Below are 22,988 nucleotides of genomic sequence, written 5' to 3'. Positions count from 1 at the left end.
ACTTAAAGGGGATCCGACCATAAAATTCCAGTTAGAACTTAAAACCTTATTAGAAGAAGCCTTAGAATCTGGAGCTATTACCAGAGATACATATAATTTTTTATACCCTGCACATCCTCACATTCCTGTTTTCTATTATCTTCCTAAAATTCACAAATCCATCACTGCACCTCCCGGGAGACCTATTATTTCTGGCATTGACTCTTTGACTTCCAACCTCTCATTTTATGTTGATTCTTTTTTACAATCTCGAGTGTCCTCACTGAGGTCTCATATCAAAGACACTACACATTTTTTGAATTTAATTAACACCATTACATGGAGAGACTCTTATGCTTTTCTCACTTTAGATGTTTCTGCTTTGTACACAAACATCCCTCATAAGTTGGGGTGTGAGGTTATTAAAAGGAGATTGGACTCCGATGATGACCTCAGTGAGGAACAAAAATCATTCCTTATCACGTCAATTTCCTTTATCCTTTCACATAATTATTTTTTGTTTCTCGGTGCATTTTATTTACAGGTGATGGGCACAGCCATGGGGACCAGGTTCGCGCCCAGCTATGCCAACCTATACATGGGGGAGTTCGAACAAACCCATGTGTGGGATGGTGGCTGGGCGAAGAACCTGGTCCTCTATGGGCGCTATATTGATGATCTATTTATTATTTGGGATGGGGACCTTAATTCTGCGACACAATTTATTCAGTCCCTTTCCTGTAATGAATATAATCTTTCTTTTACTTCCATTTTTCACACTTCCAAAATTAATTTTTTGGATGTAAACCTTGAGATTATTGATAACAAAATAATCACATCCACATTTAATAAAAAAACAAACACCAATTCTTATTTACACTTCACGAGCTCACATTTTAGACCCTGGAAACAAAACATCCCTAAGGGACAACTCATTCGCCTGAGGCGGAATTGTTCCAATTTTGATACTTTTGTCGAACAAGCAGAAAGTTTACTTAAATCTTTCAGGGAATGTGGTTATCCCGATAACCTTCTACAAAAGGCATTTATAGAGGTCTCTAGTTTGGAAAGAAATAGCCTCCTACAATACAATTCTAGGAAAGAAGAATATGGGGAAAAAATGGATAGAAGTTCGGCATTTATATGCAAATTTAACAGTTGTGCAGGACAGATTCGCAACATACTAAACAGAAATTTCACAATCCTGAGACAAGATCGTATGTTGACAGATACATTACCTAAAGTACCACAAATAATATATAGAAAGAATAGGTCACTAAAAACTCTCTTGGCACCTAGCCATTTGAAAACAATAGATAAGGATGATAAAAAGAGGCAATATATGTCAGGATCCGAATGGTTGACAAAGAAACCACTTGGCTTCTTCCACTGTGGTAAGAATAAATGCCAAGTTTGTACACATACACCAAGAAAAACAGTATCTATCGATCTACCGAACAAAACTGATGTATATTTAATTAAATCATTTATGAATTGCGATTCCTCATATGTCATCTATTTACTTTGGTGTAGTTGCCACTTATATTATGTAGGTCGCACCACCAGGAAACTACGCACCAGGTTCATGGAACACAAAAGAAATATTGCTAAAGGCTTCCTCAAGCATAGTGTATCTCGTCATTTCTTAAACACACATCAGAAAGATCCTGGATGCCTTTCAATCCTAGCTTTAGAACATGTGGCACCTACTGTGAGAGGTGGAGATAGATATACAACCTTATGTAAGAGAGAGATATATTGGATGTTACAGTTCAATTCAGTACACCCGACTGGTTTAAATGAGACAATGGAATTAAATATAGTAATATAAAACCATTGGGAGATGTCATGTTGAACTCTTATCTCTCAATAAATTTGAGCATCTGTCGTCTGTGGTTGGTACAGGTGACAACTCTGTGACACCTGTGTGTGGTCTGTTCGGCCGTGGAGGCATCCACGCACAACCTGGACGGGACGGTGGTTTTTCCCTGTCAGCACGCCTGGGTAGTGCGTATATCCGGGACATCTAAGGATATTTGGGACACCTCTGTTAACAGAGGACCCCCCACGGCCAGATAGCCACCCAATCATAGCGAAGATGACAGGTTCTGTGAGAAAAACAAAGCTCCATCCATTTGCACCGTCCCCTTTCTCTTCCATGTTGGTCTCCGCCCCCTTCCCCCCCCCCTTCCCCCCCCCCCTTCCCCCCCCTCCCATTTTGGGTTTCATTTAAATGTATAAAAAAATCATGTATTTTTAATGTCTAAATTTTATTTATTATCAAGTAAGCATTACTAATTGCTATCATTAGCACTATTATTATCTTATGTGTGCCCTGTATCAAAATATATATCCTGAGGAGATCTAAGGAAGATCCGAAAGATATTATCGATTGAATCTGCATTATGTATAACTGTCTCATATAGTTCTAGTATATGAGTATTATCTGATTAATATTTTATGTATCTCATATAATATTTGATCTGAAGATAATATCTGATCGTCAGAACTAGAAATTATGAGTATTCAATATAATTGGAAGTGTTACCATATGCTAAAAACAAGGATTTATATATTTATGTATCCCATTTTCAAGATTTTCATATGTGGTCTATGTTCCTTATATGCCCACAGTGGGGCAAGATATGCCCGCTTTTCCGTCCTTGAGGTCCCGCCCTGCGAGTCACATGACAGGCGAGTGACGTCGTCGCGCATCGCGACGACGCTCACTGGGGTTGCTTAGCAACTAGACAATCCCGGTCCGGACACCGTACGCCGGAGTATACACGGGTTGCCTAGCAACCGAGTTACTTCCGCCAGGCCACATTTGCTGGCCATTGCCAGTCACGTGACCGGGCTGCACGGGGCCACAGGACGGAACATCGAGACTTGGTTATCATATATATAAAAGTGATCTTAATATCATTGGTAAGGTCTGCAGGTTTGGATATACATAACATAGGGATTTCTGAGATTTACATGGAAAATCTATAGAACTCAGAGTCCGGAATCAGGTCATGTGACTGTACTGACCTTTAACACCTTTCCTATTCAGCTTTATTTATGTTTATAGATTATATATATACATACATTCTTTGTGGGTTTGCCTCCTACACATCTCTCTATCTATTAAATAGGATTAGTGAAATTGCAAAACTATAGTTTTTATAAATACTATGGATGATTGATTACTCATTATTGTTACACACCTGTTACACATCTGTTGGGCATCAGGTGATTAAATAGGGTTTAAATAGATCCCTGAATCAGTGGGAGCTCTACTTCTGATGAAGCTAGGTGACCGTGCCTAGGGAAACGCGTTCCTTGGAATTGTTCTCTGTGGGACATATCAATTACAGCATTCATCGGAGAGACCCAGCTTGAATACAAGTGATACAGCTTGCCTGCTGTTTTCAAAAGCAATTGGAAGCCTCCGCTCATACGGGTAAAACCAGCTGTATTCCATTTCTCTTCCCCAGGGAACTTTTGTCCAGTGTTCTAGTCCGGGATCCTCAGTGGACACTCATTAGCAGCACATTTGAAATTTTTTTTTTTCTCAGCTCCATATATGCCCTTAATTTTATATGATTGTGTGAATTTTATATTTTATTCATGTTTTTATTCACTAATTAGTGTCAGTTAATAAATACAAGTGTTTTTCAATCATCCATAGTTGTTTTAATTATTGGAAAGACAGCCAGCGCCGGCTTAATTGCCTTATATTTACTACTCTGCCTAATACACGCTGTCTCCCCTTTCCGTACAATTATGGACATATTGGGATAGATCAGGACCTGTTAGGATCTGTGAAACAGTACGGACATTTTGGGTCAGACTGAGATTCGATAAATTCTGAGGACATTACCTTGAAATAAACCATGCTAAATCCTCCTTTTCTCTCTGCTAGTCATTCACTCATTGGTGCATCTGGTAGGGAATAGCCATGCAATGTGGGTTTTTTTTTGTGTTTTTTTAATAACATGACATTCCTGACCACCTAACACTGACAGCAGAAGGGCTACTTTATCTTTCATACGCTGCATCTGCACATTATCTTCCTCTGAATTTAAATTATATTTGTGCTATGTACCTGTACTTCCCATGGTTTAGATTTTTTTAGGCCATGAAATAGTATCTCCACATATGTAGTGGATTTGTTTGATATTGGGGGTCATTCCGAGTTGATCGCTCGCTAGCAACTTTTTGCAGTGCTGCAATCAGGTTAATTCTCTGCAAAACTGCGAATGTGTATACACCGCATTGCGCAGGCGCGTCATATGGGTACAAAGAGGATCGGTGCTGGGTGATGGATTTAACGAAGAATCCATTTGCACAGCCGATCGCAAGGTGATTGACAGAAAGAGGGCGTTTGTGTGTGTCAACTGACCGTTTTCTGAGAGTATTTGCAGAAACGCAGGCGTGTCCAAGCGTTTGCAGTGCGGGTGTCAGACGTCAATTCCAGGACCAAAAAGACTGAAGTGATCGGAGCAGCTGAGTAAGTACAGAGCTACTCAGAAACTGCAAAAAACTTTTCTTTTTCATCCACTAGGGGTCACTGGAGTACTCTTGGATGTGGACGGGGCGTAGCCGGGAATGGCACATTTAAATATTTAAATTAGTAACTAGTTACCCCCTCCATACTCCCATAGAGACTTCAGTATTTTTCTGTGCTTCCAGTCGGGAAGGTACTAGTGGATGTGAGCTCCACAGAAACTTCAAGGTTTTTTATTTTTTTCTTACTTTTTCCACACTCCCTTCCCAGTTTATAAAGAAATTTGGGTCCGGGTTTGTTGGTGCTGCAGAAGAGCAGCAGATGGTCTGCCGGTGCTCATAAAAGGAGCCCCGCCATTGACTACTATCAGCAGAGCTGACTGCAGCCTCCGGCTGCACATGGAAGCAGGACGGTGCTTAGCAGAGAAGCCCCGTCATGGCCTCCACGGGTGGTGCAGGTACTGAGCGGTTAGGCAGCTCTCACTGCCGCCGCTCACTCACTTCTATTACTTTACTGTTAATATTTATTTTTTATCAAAACTGCTATAATGTGAACTGTTTTGGGCTCTGTGTAGCCCTTTGGCTGAGACAGTCGTCACATGTGAAAAATAATAATAATATATATATAAAGACGCTGCCTGCCACACTACCACCCGCTCCCTAGTCCCGCTCCCGGCCGCCCGCCACTTAACCCGGAGCCTAAAAGTCTATTCTTACAATAAGCAAGCACATGGCGGCCACCATTTTAACATTACTTCCTGGTTCTTCCCCGGAAGTTGCTGCCCTACAACACTCAGCCTCTGGAGGAGCCAGGGTGTTGTTAGGAATTTTATTTTATTTTATTTGTGTTTTGTACAGCAGGGCTCTACAGGAAGATTCACTATTGCTGGTAACCACATGCACTGTAATGCATGTTTATACACACTCTACTTCCGTGGTGTACTTACTGGTCGGTGTACATGATCACTAAGTCTAATGCCTAGTCAAACAAGCAGCTTCGCTGCAAAGTCGGTCACACAATGTGTCGGACAAATACGACTGCACAGGCAGACCCTTACCGATCCTCTTTGGGGGGAATGCGGGCGCATGTACTGCCTGAGGGACAAATTGTGTTTATTTGTCTTATAAATTGACTGTTTCAGCTAGATTGTTTGCGGTCGATTCGCCGCCAGCTCTCATAGCACCAGGCCAGTACGTCAGGTTCTCAGCGAAGGCTGAACAATTTCCAATGAGAGACAATTGCAATTATTGGTGTTATCCCTTGTCCGTTTCAGTCTACGACGTTTAACTACCGTCGGAGTGTACCCTACACAGTAGTAGGGCTGTTGTTTCGCCCAGCTTTGGTAGGGGTTTTGAGTTAACAAGGCTGTAGGGGCAGGGCACTCCAGTTCAGGTTTGCCCTACACGATGACCACCTTACACTTCTTGCTGCTTACAGCTTCTGTGGACGTTGGCCAGTTGGTTCTCGCATTTCAGCTTCGCTAGTTGCGCACAACGTCCACTTTGGCTACGTTCCTAACAGGCGGAGTCGGATTCCAAACGAGAAAGAGGCATTACCTTACGCTGGCTAGAGGTTTGGTCCTGTCTTGGACACCTGCCTTTCGCAGACCACGAGGGGGAAAATCTGATTTCCTATCATTGTCTACGCGAATTCCTGAAGGGGCTACTCAGGATATTGTCTTTACACCTTAGTCCATTCGGCGCCGTGCTACAGGAGCAGCCATACACACGTGGTAGACTACGGTTATGGTACTGCCACCTACTTCAAGATATCTATAACCAAGTTCTGTGGCCTTTACACCTAAGCCCACTAGCAGGCCAGGGCCATAATGAGATTCCAGCATCTCGATCGTCAGTTGTGGACATCCACAGTTAGGTGGAACCACAACTTTGAATTCACAGATTATGAAAATACGGTCGACGGTTTCCCATCATTGCCATTTGCAAGACGGCAGTTCTGCAGACAGGCTTGTAGTCTCAGTAGTTGATACCGCAGGCAACACCCGAGTCGCGGTTATATTTTGGTTTGGGATAGTTCCAAAACTGGATGACGCTGTCAGTTCGGTACTGACCCTGCAGACAGTACGTCGCTTGCTATAGATTCAATGTCGAATAATGGCAGTCGGTGACGGCAGGTGGGATCCGCAGTAATACCGGATTTCGATGGATCTCGTATTTCGACGAATCGGGCCTACTTATGATTTGCTGTAAAAAACATTCTTTACTTTCAAATGCTACCGTTTGGCTTCTTATCGGCGCCTCGGGTAGTCACATATAGAAGATGGCATAATAGCTCATCTCAAATTCCTAAGAAGGATAACAGTTCCGTACTTTGGAGATCTGCTCGTCAACACTACATCTCAACGCTTATTCCTGCAACGTGCATTACGAACGTACAATGTCGTCGTTCTCCACGGTTGGATTGTCAACCTCATGAAATCGTCCCTCATTCCGTCACAAAGAATTCATGCTTAGGAATGATTCCGTGGATTAATGGTTTTCCCTGCCTGAACACAACACCGAAGTGTTCGTCATCGCATACAGTTAGTACGCAATCCACGGACTGTCTCGGTGCATTTGGGCATTCGACTACTAGGAAGGAGGGTGGTTGCGTCTTTCGACGTACTCCAGTACGCAGAAGTTCACTCATGACTTTTTCACCTGCATGTTATGGCATCTACAAATTCATCAGATAGTGCGATTGTCTCCAAGGGCCAGAGTATCACGACTCTGGTGGCTCCAAGTACACAATCTTTCCGCATGGAGAATGTTAGGCGTCTGGAATTGGATAATTATCACAGATCACGGAAGATTGCTGTCAATTAAATGACCTGGAACTCAGGGCAATTTCCAACGCGCTGCAACAAGCAGTGCACATGCTCCGGTCTCAGACTGTCCAGATGCAGTCAGACAACGCCACAGCGGTCGCATACAAAACAAGGAGGAATTCGAGGTCACATGGCATGCAGGAAGTTGCTCGAATCCTCAGTTGGGCCGAGCGTCACCAAGTGATATTGTCGGCAGTGTTTGTTCTGGAGTGGACAACTGGAAGGCAGATTATCCCAGCTGTCAGGTTTTTCATCCAGGAAACTGGGCATTGAATTCAGAAGCGTCCCAGATGTTAGTCCAGCAGTGGATTTACCCACACGGGGATCTAATGGCATCTCGCAAAAAAAAAAAAAAAATCATCATCAAACATTCCAGTATGTGTCCAGAGTAAGAGCTCCAAGGGCAGTGGCAGTGGATGCTCTCACGATCGCATGGCCGTACAGCTTTGTACATCTGTTTCCGCTGTTTTCTCGGTTGCTAAAGCGGACCAAACGGGAGTCATACTAGTGGTGCCTTATTAGCCTCGGAGAGCATGGTTCTCGGATTTCCGCAAACTACTCGCACCCGATCCTTGACCACTTCCGCCGCGTCCGGACCTGTTACAACACGGTCCGTTTCTTTACCCCGATTTAGTGCGGCTGCGTTTGATGGGGTGGCTGTTGATACTGCCCCTTACGAAGAGAGGGCGTTCCAGAATCTGTTCTACCAACCATGTTATGTGCTAGGAAGCCAGTTATGGCGGCTCATTATCATAGTATTTAGCTATATAGGTTGGTGGGAAGCTCGGACATTTCCGACATCATCTATTCCGTTTTTTTATATTTTTACAGACTGGGTTAGGTGGAGGACTGTGTTTCTACACTCAAAGTGCAGGTTTTTGCCTTGTCAATTTGCCTTCAAAGGCATTTGGGTTTTTTTTTTTACCGATTGCACACAACTTCCTGCAAGGTGTCCTCAGACTACAACCTCCATTTCTACCACCTACAGCGCCATGGGTTTAGGTTTTTTTATACAATCTTTATATTTGAACCCTTACATCAAGTGGCTCTTAAGTTTCTCACTTGGAAAACAGTTTCTCTTAGCCTTAGCAAGGCGTGTTTTAGACTTGGGTGCCTTGTCATGCAAGCCACCGTATCTTGTGCTCATAGAGCGGAATTTCGCACGAATTCCTTTATCTCACCAAAAGATGTTACGCATCACTTAATCAATCGTAGTTCCTGTTTATCAGTATGTTCAGGAACTACAGTTACTTTAGATGTGGTACACGCACTACGCGTTTATGTAGCCCAAACATTAATTGTAAGTAAAACAGACACATTGTTTGTTCTCTATAATGTAGTTAAGAGCGCTTGGCCAGCTTCCAAGCAGACCTTATGTCATACGTCAGGCTTAGCTTCATCATAGGCTACAACTGCCGACATCAGTGTCAGGCCATTCCACACGTTCTTGAGAACGTCATGGGCAGGCTAAAAACGCCTACTTCAGTGTCAGACTATTCCATACATTCCTTGTGAACGTCATAGGCAGCAGGTCGTGGACCTTCTAAGAAACAACTTAGACGAGCTGCTACAGGGTCATCAATGCATGACCATCAGTGCGCACGTTTGTGCCCTTTTACAAGTTTTCTAAGTTTACGGCATCAGCATCTAGCTTTGGCCGTCTAGTGTTGCAGGTGCCAAACAGCTCTCCCGCCCAAGGGGGAAACTTTGGTACATCCCAAGAGTACTCCAGTGACCCCTAGTGGATGAAAAAGAAAATAGGATTTTGGTACTTACCAGGTAAATCCTTTTCTTTGAATCCATAGGGGGCACTGGACTCCCACCCAGAGCAGTTTTACCTGTCTTGGGGTAAGCTCAGTGGATCTTATAGGAACACATTATCACCAATGGATACGATGTTACGGTGATATATATTATGGTGTCAACTGCTTAGTTGTCAGTTACGTTATGTCAACTTTAGTGTTGACCGTTATAATTTCCGTTATGTGTCAACTTTAGTGTTGACCGTTATAATTTACGTTATGTGTCAACTTTAGTGTTGACCGTTATATTATAATGTTATATGTAATTCTCTATGGTTCATCCTCTCTATCGCTCCTGTTCGGCTCAGTAAAAATACTGAAGTCTCTATGGGAGTATGGAGGGGGTAACCAGTTACTAATTTAAATATTTAAATGTGCCATTCCCGGCTACGCCCCGTCCATATCCAAGAGTACTCCAGTGCCCCCTATGGATTCAAAGAAAAGGATTTACCTGGTAAGTACTAAAATCCTATTTTTTGTGCTGTCGGCTGCAAAAGCGTTAGCACACTTGCAGAGCTAAAATACACTCCCTCATAGGCGGCGACTATCTGATCGCAGTGCTGCAAAAAGTTGCTAGCGAGTGATCAACTCGGAATGACCACCATTGTTCTAAGGGGGTAATTCAGAGTTGATCGTAGCAGCAAATTTGTTAGCAGTTGGGAAAAACCATGGGGGTCAGTCCGAGTTATTCGCTCGTTGCCGATTTTTGCAACAGAGCGATTAAGGCGAAAATGCGCATGCGCATGGTACGCAGTACGCATGCGCTAAGTATTTTAGCTCAAAACTTAGTAGATTTACTCACGTCCGAACGAAGAATTTCCATCGTTTAAGTGATCAGAGTGTGATTGACAGGAAGTGGGTGTTTCTGGGCGGAAACTGCCCGTTTCTGGGAGTGTGCTGAAAAACGCAGGCGTGCCAGGATAAAATGCGGGAGTGTCTGGAGAAACAGGGGAGTGGCTAGCCGAACGCAGGGCGTGTTTGTGATGTCAAACCAGGAACGAAACGGGCTGAGCTGATCGCAGTGTAGGAGTAAGTCTCGAGCTACTCAGAAACTGCTAAGAATTTTCTTTTCGCAATTCTGCTAATCTTTCGTTTGCAATTCTGCTATGCTAAGATACACTCCCAGAGGGCGGCGGCCTAGCGTGTGCAATGCTGCTAAAATCTGCTAGCGAGCGAACAACTCGGAATGATCCATCATGTGCACTGCAGGGGGGGCAGATATAACATTTGCAGAGAGAGTTAGATTTGGGTGGGTTATTTTATTTCTGTGCAGGGTAAATACTGGGTAATTTTTTTTACACTGCAATTTAGATATCAGCATGAACACATCCCACCCAAATCTAACTCTCTCTGCACATGTTATATCTGGCCCCCCTGCAGTGCACATGGAGGGTCATTCAGACCTGATCGCTCGCTAGCATATTTTGTAGCGCTGAGATCAGGTCTGAACTACGCTTGCGTATGCACCGCAATGCGCAGTCGCGTTGCATGGGTACAGAGCGGATCGTTGCTGTGCGAAGGGTTTTATGAAGAATCCATTCGCACAGCCGATTGCAAGGAGATTGACAGGAAGAAGACGTTTGTTGGTGGCAACTGACCGTTTTCAGGGAGTGGTTTGAAAAACGCAGGCGTGTCAAAGTGTTTGCAGGGCGGGTGTCTGACGTCAATTCCGGCCCAGGACAGGCTGAAGTGATCTCATTGGCTGAGTAAGTTCTGGGCAACTCAGAAACTGGAAAAAGGTTTTTTTGTTCCACTCGGCTGCACATGCGATCGTACACTTGCACAGCTAAAATACACTCCCCGGTGCCCGGCGACTATGCGAACTCAGGACTCCAGAAACCAGCTAGCGAACGATCAGGTCTGAATGACCCCCATGGTTTTGCCCAACTGCTAACAAGTTTGCTGCTGCGATCAACTCTGAATTAGGCCCTATTTCTCATGGCCGTTCACTCTGAACAATAAGGCAGCCAAAGGTCAATCTACTAAATATATATATATATATATATATATATATATATATATATATATTTTTTTCAAATACTGTGCCAACTAGGATCTATCAGCACTCTAGTAAAAGAAACTCGTAAATTTCCAAGGCTTAGCTCTGTTATGTTTCAGCATATCTGATAGAGAGCCTGTTATTTAGTACTGTATCAACTGTGCAACATAATTTTCAGAGTTTGGAACTGCCACGGATACTGTATCAATTTCGCAATACAATTACCGTGCAATGATAACAAACCTGCTAAACATAGCCAGTACGTTTTCTGAGACTATCATAGAAGGTTTGTGCATTAAAAAAATATAAATTATTATTAACCAACATCACTCACCTTGCGGCATTGGAACTGGGCATGATCGGATTTATAAATATCCGTTTTAAATGTATTCAATTATTGTTTAACGAATTTGTTTTGGGGGCGTGGCCTGACTGGCTAATGGGGCAGATCGGAGATCCCTGAGGTCCTGCTGAGGTGTCCCTGATATCCTTATTCCCCTGCACTACTGTTTCCCAACTCGCTGGCATCACTGCTGGGGCCCTCTCTACTGTTGAGGGCGCCGTTTGTGGAGAGGTGGGACCTGGTTTTCGGTTTCAGGGAGTCAGGGCCTACATTTCCTGACGCGGCCTCAAGTGATGGACTACTCCCGGCTGGGCTTCGTGGACGGCGGGGTGCTCCAGATCCTCGGCCATGGAAGTGAGGACGGAGCTCCCGCCTCCCCCATCCCCTAGCGTCCAGAGCTGGGTGCCTCCCTGCCCACTCTCAGTTCCAGCCCCATCCACACCGCAAGCTGCGGCCTCCTGGCTGCCAGAAGCCGGGGCCTGTACCAGGACGCGGACACGGGCTGCACTTCTGGAATCGGCAGGACGGCCTGCCATACCCCCAGCTGACCCTCAGGTCCCACTTACGCTCCCTGGAAGGCTGTGGACACCCTCCAGACCAGCAGCTCTCCACCTATGCTCCCTGGGTCCATTCAACTGGAGGGACAGAGTTCAGGTACTGGGGCTGAAGGGGATATAGACACAGGCAGCAGCCATTATAGATGCTGATACAGCTGAGCTCCTGTTCAGTGAAAGTGTCTTGCCTCAGGTCAGGATTTGGAAGGTATGCTTCCTCCCTATTGCTACAGAGCTTGGCACCTCTATTGTTCAGACATCCCCGCCTAGGTATCTTGGTGTGGGGTATCATACCCTGGATCCATATCCAGTAACTTTGCTTTATACTCTGGGGACTTGGCAGACCCAGTCCCGGGGTCCCTACAAGTGCGACTCCACTTTCTTTCACACAGATTCTTTTAAATTTGATCCTGGCACCTTGCAATTGCTCACCATTTTCTTACACGGTGTGATTATGATATAGCCAGCTTTTAGTGCTCTCGTGATGGGTCTCACAGAATAAGGCCTCTATCTTCCCTTATGGGTTGATCACTTTGATATTCATGCAGTAATACCGAGCAACTGACCATCATACGTATACGCCTTTCCTTCCCCTCAACAGATCCCTTCATTACATAGGATTCCAGTGAGTTTTCGATATGCCGACATATACCGGTTCCTGTGCATTTCCCTAAGTCCTCCAATTCAAAACCGAAATCCTCTGCCTCCACCTCAACGGCCTCCTTGACTCCCTCGGTTTCATCCAAATCTTCTGCCCCGTCAACTCCAACTGATTTGGGGATAGATCTCGATCCGCAGGCCCCCCTCACCACCCAGTCTATGTTCAAAATGTTTACTGCCTTCCGCACTGATATACTTTCTGGGCTGGACTCCTTAATCCAGTCCCTCAGGACTGACCTGATTAGTATTGTGGGCTGCACAGAACATTTGGAGGATAAGATGCAAGAACTGGTGACGTCACACAATGACTTGCTCACCTCTCACTCTGAGTTGCAATCTGAGGTGTCTTCAATGCATGAAAAACTAGCAGACCTCGAAGAGAGGCCTAGGAGAAACAATCTCAAGATCAGGTGCATCCCTGACTGTTTCGCCGGCGGAGTTGAGGGATTGTGTACATACTCTCTTCAAGAAACTTGTTCCGCAAGCTACACCCCAAGATCTAATTGTAGACCGCATTCACCGTTTACCAAATCCAGGAGGAGGATTTGCTTCTACTTATCCGAGGGATACCTTGCAGAGGGTTCATTTCTTCCACATTAAGGAGGACATTCTCAAGGCCGCCAGACAGGCGGAAGGATCCGACTTGTTGGGAGGACTACAAATATAACCCGATTTATCTCCATTCACTTTGGCTAAGAGACATTCCTTCCACCCAATTACAGCAGCTCTCCGGGACAATGATATCCAGTACAGATGGGGATTCGCAGTCAACCTTATCGTCAGATATGACTCATCATCCTACGTGATATTTTCCCCTGATGCTGGGGTGAAACTCCTGGCGGCTTGGACATTGTGGTCTCTTTATCGAAATCAGCTGTCTCCGTCCCGACACTGGTAGAGTGAGGAAACACTGGGGGTCATTCCGAGTTGTTCGCTCGCTGCTATTTTTAGCAGAATTGCTAATAGTCTTAAATCCGGCAGTTCTGCGCATGCGTATGCACCGCAGGGCGCACGCGTTAAGCAATTTTACACAAAACTATGCTATTTTACTCACGGGTGAACAAAGCTTTTCAGTCGCTCTGTTGATCGGAGAATGATTGACAGGAAGTGGGTGTTTCTGGGTGGTAACTGAGCGTTTTCCGAAGTGTGCTAAAAAACGCAGACGTGCCATCAGAAAACGGAGGAGTGGCTGGAGAAACGGGGGAGTGGCTGGCTGAACGCAGGGCGTGTTTGTGACGTCAAACCAGGAACTAAACGGACTGAGGTGATCGCAATCTAGGAGTAGGTCTGGAGCTACTCAGAAACTGCAAGGAAATACTTAATAGCAGAATTGCTAATCTTTCGTTAGCAATTCTGCTATGCTAAGATACACTCCCAGAGGGCGGCGCCTTTGCGTTTGCACTGCTGCTAAAAGTAGCTAGCGAGCGAACAACTCGTAATGACCACCACTGTCTCTATGTTTTATAGATGTATATTGTTATGTGTTGTCTTTGGGTTACAGATCCGTTCTTGATCCACCCTGCCGACTTCATATATCCTGTGTTTTTCTTTTGAACGCTGATCTTTAATGAGTATCCAGTTCTAGTTGTTATTGTTAGTTCAGTGTGCTCTCTTTATGTTTCTATGCCAGTATACTTATATATTACTGCATGAGTGAGACCCGTCAGCGGCCACTCCCCCGATGGTTTTTGTTTTGTCACCAGTTTTTGTTCGTGACAACCACTGTTGCCCTCATTGTCGGGCCATTTCAGTTATTTTCCTTTTTTCCTTCTGCCTCTCCCTTTTTCTATTTTTGTTTTTTTTGTCCTTTCCCATTTCCCCCCCTCCTTTATGTAGTCCACATGTATGTTTAAGCTGATACTGTCTAAAGTGTTCCGTTTTCTTTTCCTCAATGGTTAAGTTTTATTCGTTAAATGCTAATGGTCTTAATTCACCTAATAAGAGGCGACTTGCTTTGGAGTCCTTTCATAGGGCAAAGGCTAAAGTAGTTGGCCTTCAGGAGACTACTTTCTCAGCCAAGGTGCCCCCTGCCTTTTATAATTTCACTAGTTACTTTGCTAACGGCCCTCATAAACGACAAGGAGTGGCTATTTTATTTCACAACTCAGTCCACTTTGACCTTATTTCCCAAATTTCAGATAAAGATGGACGCTATTTAATTTTAGTGAGGAAATTAGAGGATAAAGTCACAACCCTTGTCTCCGTATATGCTCCCAATACCAATCACATTCACTTTTTATGGAAACTTTGAATCCATACAAAAGGTCCAAAAAGGCCATGTAGTGATTATGGGAGACTTCAACGTGGTACCAGATGAAAAATTAGATAAATCCTTCTCTCCTACAAAGCCCCTTAGAGGAATACCTCCCCAGGCCAGTTTGAGCCGCTTATTATGTGAATTTGATTTAAATGATGTCTGGCGTATACAGTCTCCAACGGTTAAGGATTATACCTTTTTCTCCCACGTGCATAATTCCTATTCCTGCATAGACTTGATATTGTTAGACAAGTGGTCACTACAACACACGTCCAGATCTACCATTAGCCCCCTAGTATGGTCCAACCATGCAGCAGTGACTTGGACTTGGAATCTTAATTACTCTTGTATGTCTCCTAGACCTTGGAGACTCCCAGAATATATATTGACTTCTCCTGAGACGTCATCTGCCATGGCCACTGCTTTGGAGACTTATTTAGTCATCAACTCTCCCCTCAACACGTCAATCCCCACACTGGTGTGCCTTGAAAGTGGTCCTACGCGGAGTAGCAATTCAAATGGGTGCCCGATTTAAGAAACAGTACTTAAACCAGCAGGATGATTTAGAGCGACGCCTCCTCCAAGTGGAGTCCTTAAATAGAGCACCGCCTTCCCGTCTTTGAAACGTGAACTAGTGTCCTTTAGAAATCAACTCTATGCATTGTTTTTACAATGTATGAAACATGCTTACTCTAAACTACAACAAAAGTTTTACACACTGAGCAATAAATTGGGCACATTTTTAGATTGCAAGTTGAGACTACGTCAGGTACATCCGGACATCGGTAGGCCAAAAACTTCTAAACCCATCTGATATTGCAGAGGCATTTGCTCTATATTATGCACAATTATACAATTTAAAATATGACCCCTACACTGTGCAACCTGCTTCCTCTCTCATAGTTTCCTTCCTGTCAGACCTTCCCCTCCCCAAGCTGTCTGCGGACACTTTAAACTCCCTTAATGTACAATGGTCTGAAGAGGAAATAGCATTGGTTATCAAATCCCTGCCATCAGGGAAGGCCCCTAGTTCAGATGGATTAATTAATGCCTTTTATAAAAAATGTCTTTCGATCCTCACCTCTTTACACAACTATGCCACAGATTGTGGTTCTTTACCTGAAGAAATGCTGCAGGCACGTATCATCACTATCCCTAAGCAAGGTAAAGACCGCTCCCAATACCAAAACTACAGACCCATTGCATTGCTCAATACAGACCTAAGAAAAATTTCCAGGCTCATAGCAAACAGGCTATCCCCTCTCATCCCTCACATTATCCATCCGGATCAGGTGGGATTCGTCAGAGGTAGGCAATCGACGGACAATACACGAAGAGTTTTTGACCTTGCTGAACATATCACAATCAAGGGTGAGGAAGCTATTTTCCTTTTCTTAGACGCTGAAAAAGCGTTTGACAGGTTGCACTGGGGGTTCCTCTGTGAGATTTTATTGAAAATTGGTATCAACGGTGCAATCTTGTCCTCTATATTGGCATTATATAGCTCCCCAATGGCTGTTGTGTTCAGTAATGGTTTTCTATCTTCCCCCTTTAAGATTTCAAATAGCACTAGACAGGGATGCCCACTGTCATCCCTCATGTATGTCCTCACCATAGAACCGCTTGCACTGGCAATATGCCATCCTCATCTTTCCCAGGCATACATGTTGGGTCATCTCTGAATAAGCTTGGCTTGTTTGCAAATGATGTGCTTTTGTCTGTTACTCACCCTGACACTGCATTACCGGCCTTACATTAAATTATCAACCACTACAGAGCAGCATCCTTCTATAAACTCAACACATCTAAAACGGAAGCTCTGCCATTTAATTTATCGTCAGAGAGGTTGTCTATGTTTAAGAGACTTTACAAATATAATTGGAAGAAGGACTATATTTTATATTTAGGTATTAATATCTCAAACTCCCTATCGCAAATTGCAGTCATCAATTACACCCCACTACTCTCACACATAGAAGCATTTTTACAAAGGTGGTTGGGGTTAGAGGTGTCATGGTTAGGTAGACTAGCAACATTTAAAATGTCAGTGTTGCCCAAATTGATGTATCTTTTTCATTCGATACCTTATCAAGTCCCTCAGAGGGTCATTGGTCAAATACATTCTGTGATACTTAAGTACATTTGAAATAAGAAGCCTCCCCATATAGCGTATAGCCGCTTAACTAGAGCACTGAGATTTGGAGGGCTTGAGGTGCCAGACTTAACCACTTGCCTGGCATGGTCACATCAGATGTGACCATGACTGCAAGTGCTCTATCTCACAGGATGCGACCAGTCAGATAGACAGTTTTAGCAGCGACAGGGAAGGGAAACTCTGCCTCCCTGCACTCTCCACTACTGATTGCCATGCTGCCGATCACTGCTGATCGGTCAGCATGGTAGGATCCCCCCTCTCCATCGGCTGCAGACAATGGCAGCCACTGGGGAATGTAAATTAAACCTCCCAAGCCACCCTCAGACCCCCCCTGTATGCCAGGAGGCTGTCCCAGCTTTCAAAATGAAAGCCGTGATGGTTGCGATGTTCCGATGGTCGTAATGTTCCTGATCAATGTTTCGATGTTTGAAAAATATTTAAACAAATAAAAATAAAAAATAAAAATTTTCTTTTTTTTTTTTTACTAAAATCATTTTGGATAGGGTTAAATTCATGTTCTTCACCTAATTCACTCATAAAAACCCCCAACAATTTCAGAGCGGTTTTTGGCAAAATAAATGGTCAGTTAAGTGGTAAAGAAATACCAACTTGCTTGCCTTGTAGCACAAATAAGTGAGTTAGGGAGATCTAGAAAAGCAGTTATGTGCACATGTTCCTCTGATTGATCTTTTGTGGATTCCGGTCCAGTAGAGACCGATCTCACACACTGCCACACGTGCTATCACAGATTCCTATAAGGCGTGGGATACATTAGTGGTTTCTTCTAAAATTGTCTCTCTCCTTTCTCGTATATTATCACTATCTGCTCTCTCGGGCCTTATTCCAGATTTAAATCTCTCTAAGTGGATATAATGTGGTATTGACACCATTTCGGAATTGGTAGACGGTACAACAATGACTCCATTTAGTACTCTACAAGCTCAGTATGGCCTCCTGGCTAGCGAAATGTTTTCCTACTATCATATTGCCCATTGGCACTGGCGTTTCTACAATGGGTGCAGTGTGTACGGTGCACATGGGCCCCTGAGTCCAGAGGGGGCCCCCACCGCACACACTGCACCCATTTTTAAAATACTCACCCCTCCGAAGTCCAGCGCCGGCATCCGCAGCGCTATTAGATTTCCATGAAAATGGCTCAGTGGCCATTTTCACGGAGTTCTGCGCATGCACAGTAGAGAAATCTCTGGGAAAATGGCCACCACGCCATTTTTCTGGAGATCTGCGCATGCGCAGTAGAGTATGAGTCCTCTAGTGCTCAGACTCTACAACGCTCCAGGCAGAGAGGAGGGGGCCCGAATGGAGGAGGCTGAACACGGGCCTCCTCCTCTCTTAAAACGCCCCTGCCCATTGGATAACCAGCTCATTACGATCTTCAGGTCCAATGCTCTTGCCACCCCCCACCATCTTAGCGAGAATCACCTCTAGTATTGCCAAGGGCTCTATATACGATTCTGGTATGCTCTGGGAGGGGGACTAAAACACCTGCTCAACTCCAATGGGAATTGGATCTTAATTGTTCATTTACTCAACAATGGGAGTTGATCTTCCTTTCATCACATACTATGTCCACATTTACCAGCCATATCGAAATGCATTTTAAACTACTACATGGCCTTTATTTTACCGCCGCTAAACTACATACGATCTGGCCTACAGTGTCCAAATTATGTTGGAGAAACTGTACGGAGGTGGGCAACCTCTTTCATATTTTCTGGGTATGTCCTATGCACCGCCAGCTCTGGCAGGATGTATTTACATTTGCCTCCAAGGTTATTCACTCCCCCCTTTCAGAGTCGCCTTCATTGGCCTTATTACATATTGTAAAGATATGAGACAGAGGGTAAAACTGTATTTATGGCATTGCAATCTTTATAGCGTTTAATGTACTTTTTATTCCTTCTGTTTCCATGTCTCTCTGGCTTGTGTCCCTATTACCCCATGTGTGTGTTCATCCATTAGCCTATATATTCTGTACTATAATCTTACCCAGGTAAATACAGGTGGGCTGTGACCTGGCACCTAGTGCTGTCATGTATGTTATTGTAGGAGGATGCCAGGCTGGTATGAGGTTATTACAGGTTATCATTGCTAGGCCTATTGAGTCCATCCTGTGATCCTTATATGGTCACACAGGAAATACATTTGAGGACCAGGTAATGTCTCTTTGAAGCTTCTCCTCCACAGGGGACAATCAGGACTTAAACCAATTTCCCTGTCATTGTTCCTTCTGTTTACTTTCCTCTGTTCCATCCTGGTCCCTCACAGACAATGCGGAGCCTGACCCAGCATGTGGTCAGCAGGAGAAGGCTAGCTGTGGGAGGGAGTAGGGAAATACCTGAGGTGGGATACCACCAATCAGGAACCTGCGTCTCCTCCCCAGGTGAGCGCGGCATGATGGGCATTTGGAAGGTTTTAAAAGAGGTTGCGCAGGTCAGCTCCTCATGTTAGTCGCAGGACTCTGGCTAAGGGGTGATTCTCTGCCAGGGTACCTTGTGGAACGCATCAACAGTGCTGTGTGGAGTTATATGTACTTACTACTGCATGGACTAATCTGCTATCACTGCTGTGTGGACTCAGTGATAGTTCTGCTGTATGGACTTGTTTATCTGGAACTTCTGCACGGAATTGCTGTGGACCTAAATCCTCTACTGGGACTTACTATCTGGACTGCTACCTGTATACTGTTTCTGGGCTATATTTACTTCTGCTTCCTGTGAATTATCTACTACTGTGTGCGGTGAGAAATAAACCATCACTTTGGTTTCATCGGCTCTGTGTCTGAGTGATTAGAAGAACCCCGTATCTTCACACATATCTACCCAAAGGATATATCTAATACAGATCAATATGTTTTGGGCCACATTTTTATTGCTACGAGGGCGGCAATAGCACAGGATTGGAATAGTCCCTCTCCTACGCTCCTAAAAATTGTCCGGAAGGTCCACCATGCTTTTTTATTTTTTTATTATTTTTTTATTACCCGTTATTTATTAGTGATGAGCGGGTTCGGTTTCTCGGAATCCGAGCCCGCCGAACTTCAGCTTTTTTTACACGGGGCCGAGCAGGCTCGGATCCTCCCGCCTTGCTCGGTTAACCCGAACGCCCGAACGTCATCATCCCGCTGTCGGATTCTCGCGAGGCTCGGATTCTATCGCGAGACTCGGATTCTATAGAAGGAGCCGCGCGTCGCCGCCATTTTCACACGTACATTGAGATTGATAGGGAGAGGACGTGGCTGGCGTCCTCTCCGTTTATAGAGAAGAGAGTAGAGAGTTAGAGACACTATTTACTAATTTTGGGGAGCATATTAGGACTGGAGTACTACTACTTGCTGATAGTGTGACCAGTGACCATTGACCACCAGTTTAATTAATCCGTTCTCTGCCTGAAAAAAAACGATACACAGTGTGACACAGTCACATACCATATCTGTGCTAAGCCTCAGTGTGCTGCATCATCATATGTAATACTGTATATCTGACTGTGCTGAGTGCTCACTGCTCACACAGCTTAATTGTGGGGGAGACTGGGGAGCAGTTAGAGCAGGAGTACATAAATAATATATTTTAAGTACAGTGCACACTTTTGCTGCCAGAGTGCCACACTGCCAGTGTGACTGACCAGTGACCACACTGACCACCAGTATATTGTGATTGTCTGCTTAGGACGGAGTACTACTTGCTGATAGTGTGACCAGTGACCAGTGACCACCACCAGTTTAATTAATCCGTTCTCTGCCTGAAAAAAAACGATACACAGTGTGACACAGTCACATACCATATCTGTGCTCAGCCCAGTGTGCTGCATCATATGTAATACTGTATATCATTATCTGACTGTGCTGAGTGCTCACTGCTCACACAGCTTAATTGTGGGGGAGACTGGGGAGCAGTTATAGCAGGAGTACATATTTTAAGTACAGTGCACACTTTTGCTGCCAGAGTGCCACTGCCAGTGTGACTGACCAGTGACCACTGACCACCAGTATATTGTGATTGTCTGCTGACCACCAGTATATTGTGATTGTCTGCCTGAAAAAGTTAAACACTCGTCGTGTGGTGTTTTTATAAACGCATTCTGCAGACAGTGTCCAGCAGGTCCGTCATTACATAATATATACCTGTCCGGCTGCAGTACTAGTGTGATATATATATATTTTAATTTTATCTCATTATCATCCAGTCTATATTAGCAGCAGACACAGTACGGTAGTCCACGGCTGTAGCTACCTCTGTGTCGGCAGTCGCTCGTCCATCCATAATTGTATACCACCTACCCGTGGTTTTTTTTTTTTCTATCTTCTTGATACTAGTAGCTTACTTTAGGAGTCTGCAGTGCTGACAGACAGTGTCCAGCAGGTCCGTCATTACATAATATATACCTGTCCGGCTGCAGTACTAGTGTGATATATATATTTTAATTTTATCTCATTATCATCCAGTCTATATTAGCAGCAGACACAGTACGGTAGTCCACGGCTGTAGCTACCTCTGTGTCGGCAGTCGCTCGTCCATCCATAATTGTATACCACCTACCCGTGGTTTTTTTTTTCTATCTTCTTGATACTAGTAGCTTACTTTAGGAGTCTGCAGTGCTGACAGACAGTGTCCAGCAGGTCCGTCATTACATAATATATACCTGTCCGGCTGCAGTACTAGTGTGATATATATATATTTTAATTTTATCTCATTATCATCCAGTCTATATTAGCAGCAGACACAGTACGGTAGTCCACGGCTGTAGCTACCTCTGTGTCGGCAGTCGCTCGTCCATCCATAATTGTATACCACCTACCCGTGTTTTTTTTTTTTTTCTATCTTCTTGATACTAGTAGCTTACTTTAGGAGTCTGCAGTGCTGACAGACAGTGTCCAGCAGGTCCGTCATTACATAATATATACCTGTCCGGCTGCAGTACTAGTGTGATATATATATATATTTTAATTTTATCTCATTATCATCCAGTCTATATTAGCAGCAGACACAGTACGGTAGTCCACGGCTGTAGCTACCTCTGTGTCGGCAGTCGCTCGTCATCCATAAGTATACTAGTATCCATCCATCTCCATTATTTACCTGAGGTGCCTTTTAGTTGTGCCTATTAAAATATGGAGAACAAAAATGTTGAGGTTCCAAAAATAGGGAAAGATCAAGATCCACTTCCACCTCGCGCTGAAGCTGCTGCCACTAGTCATGGCCGAGACGATGAAATTCCATCAACGTCGTCTGCCAAGGCCGATGCCCAATGTCATAGTACAGAGCATGTAAAATCCAAAACACCAAATATCAGTAAAAAAAGGACTCAAAAATCTAAAATAAAATTGTCGGAGGAGAAGCGTAAACTTGCCGATATGCCATTTACCACACGGAGTGGCAAGGAACGGCTGAGGCCCTGGCCTATGTTCATGGCTAGTGGTTCAGCTTCACATGAGGATGGAAGCACTCAGCCTCTCGCTAGAAAAATGAAAAGACTCAAGCTGGCAAAAGCACAGCAAAGAACTGTGCGTTCTTCGAAATCCCAAATCCACAAGGAGAGTCCAATTGTGTCGGTTGCGATGCCTGACCTTCCCAACACTGGACGTGAAGAGCATGCGCCTTCCACCATTTGCACGCCCCCTGCAAGTGCTGGAAGGAGCACCCGCAGTCCAGTTCCTGATAGTCAGATTGAAGATGTCAGTGTTGAAGTACACCAGGATGAGGAGGATATGGGTGTTGCTGGCGCTGGGGAGGAAATTGACAAGGAGGATTCTGATGGTGAGGTGGTTTGTTTAAGTCAGGCACCCGGGGAGACACCTGTTGTCCGTGGGAGGAATATGGCCATTGACATGCCTGGTGAAAATACAAAAAAAATCAGCTCTTCGGTGTGGAAGTATTTCAACAGAAATGCGGACAACATTTGT

General features: G+C 44.4%; 1 protein-coding gene across 2 annotated transcripts in view; it reads right to left on the bottom strand.

Moving 5' to 3' along the window:
• LOC135056585 (arsenite methyltransferase-like) overlaps positions 1–22,988 on the bottom strand; it is a 354,731-nt gene that overhangs the window by 313,927 nt on the left and 17,816 nt on the right. The gene's annotated exons all lie outside the window — the stretch shown is intronic.

This window comes from Pseudophryne corroboree, chromosome 3 (genome assembly GCF_028390025.1).
Source record: "Pseudophryne corroboree isolate aPseCor3 chromosome 3, aPseCor3.hap2, whole genome shotgun sequence".
Taxonomy (NCBI): Eukaryota; Metazoa; Chordata; class Amphibia; order Anura; family Myobatrachidae; genus Pseudophryne; species Pseudophryne corroboree.
Note: the sequence above shows the minus strand (reverse complement) of the source record. Positions and strands in the feature narration are given on the sequence as shown.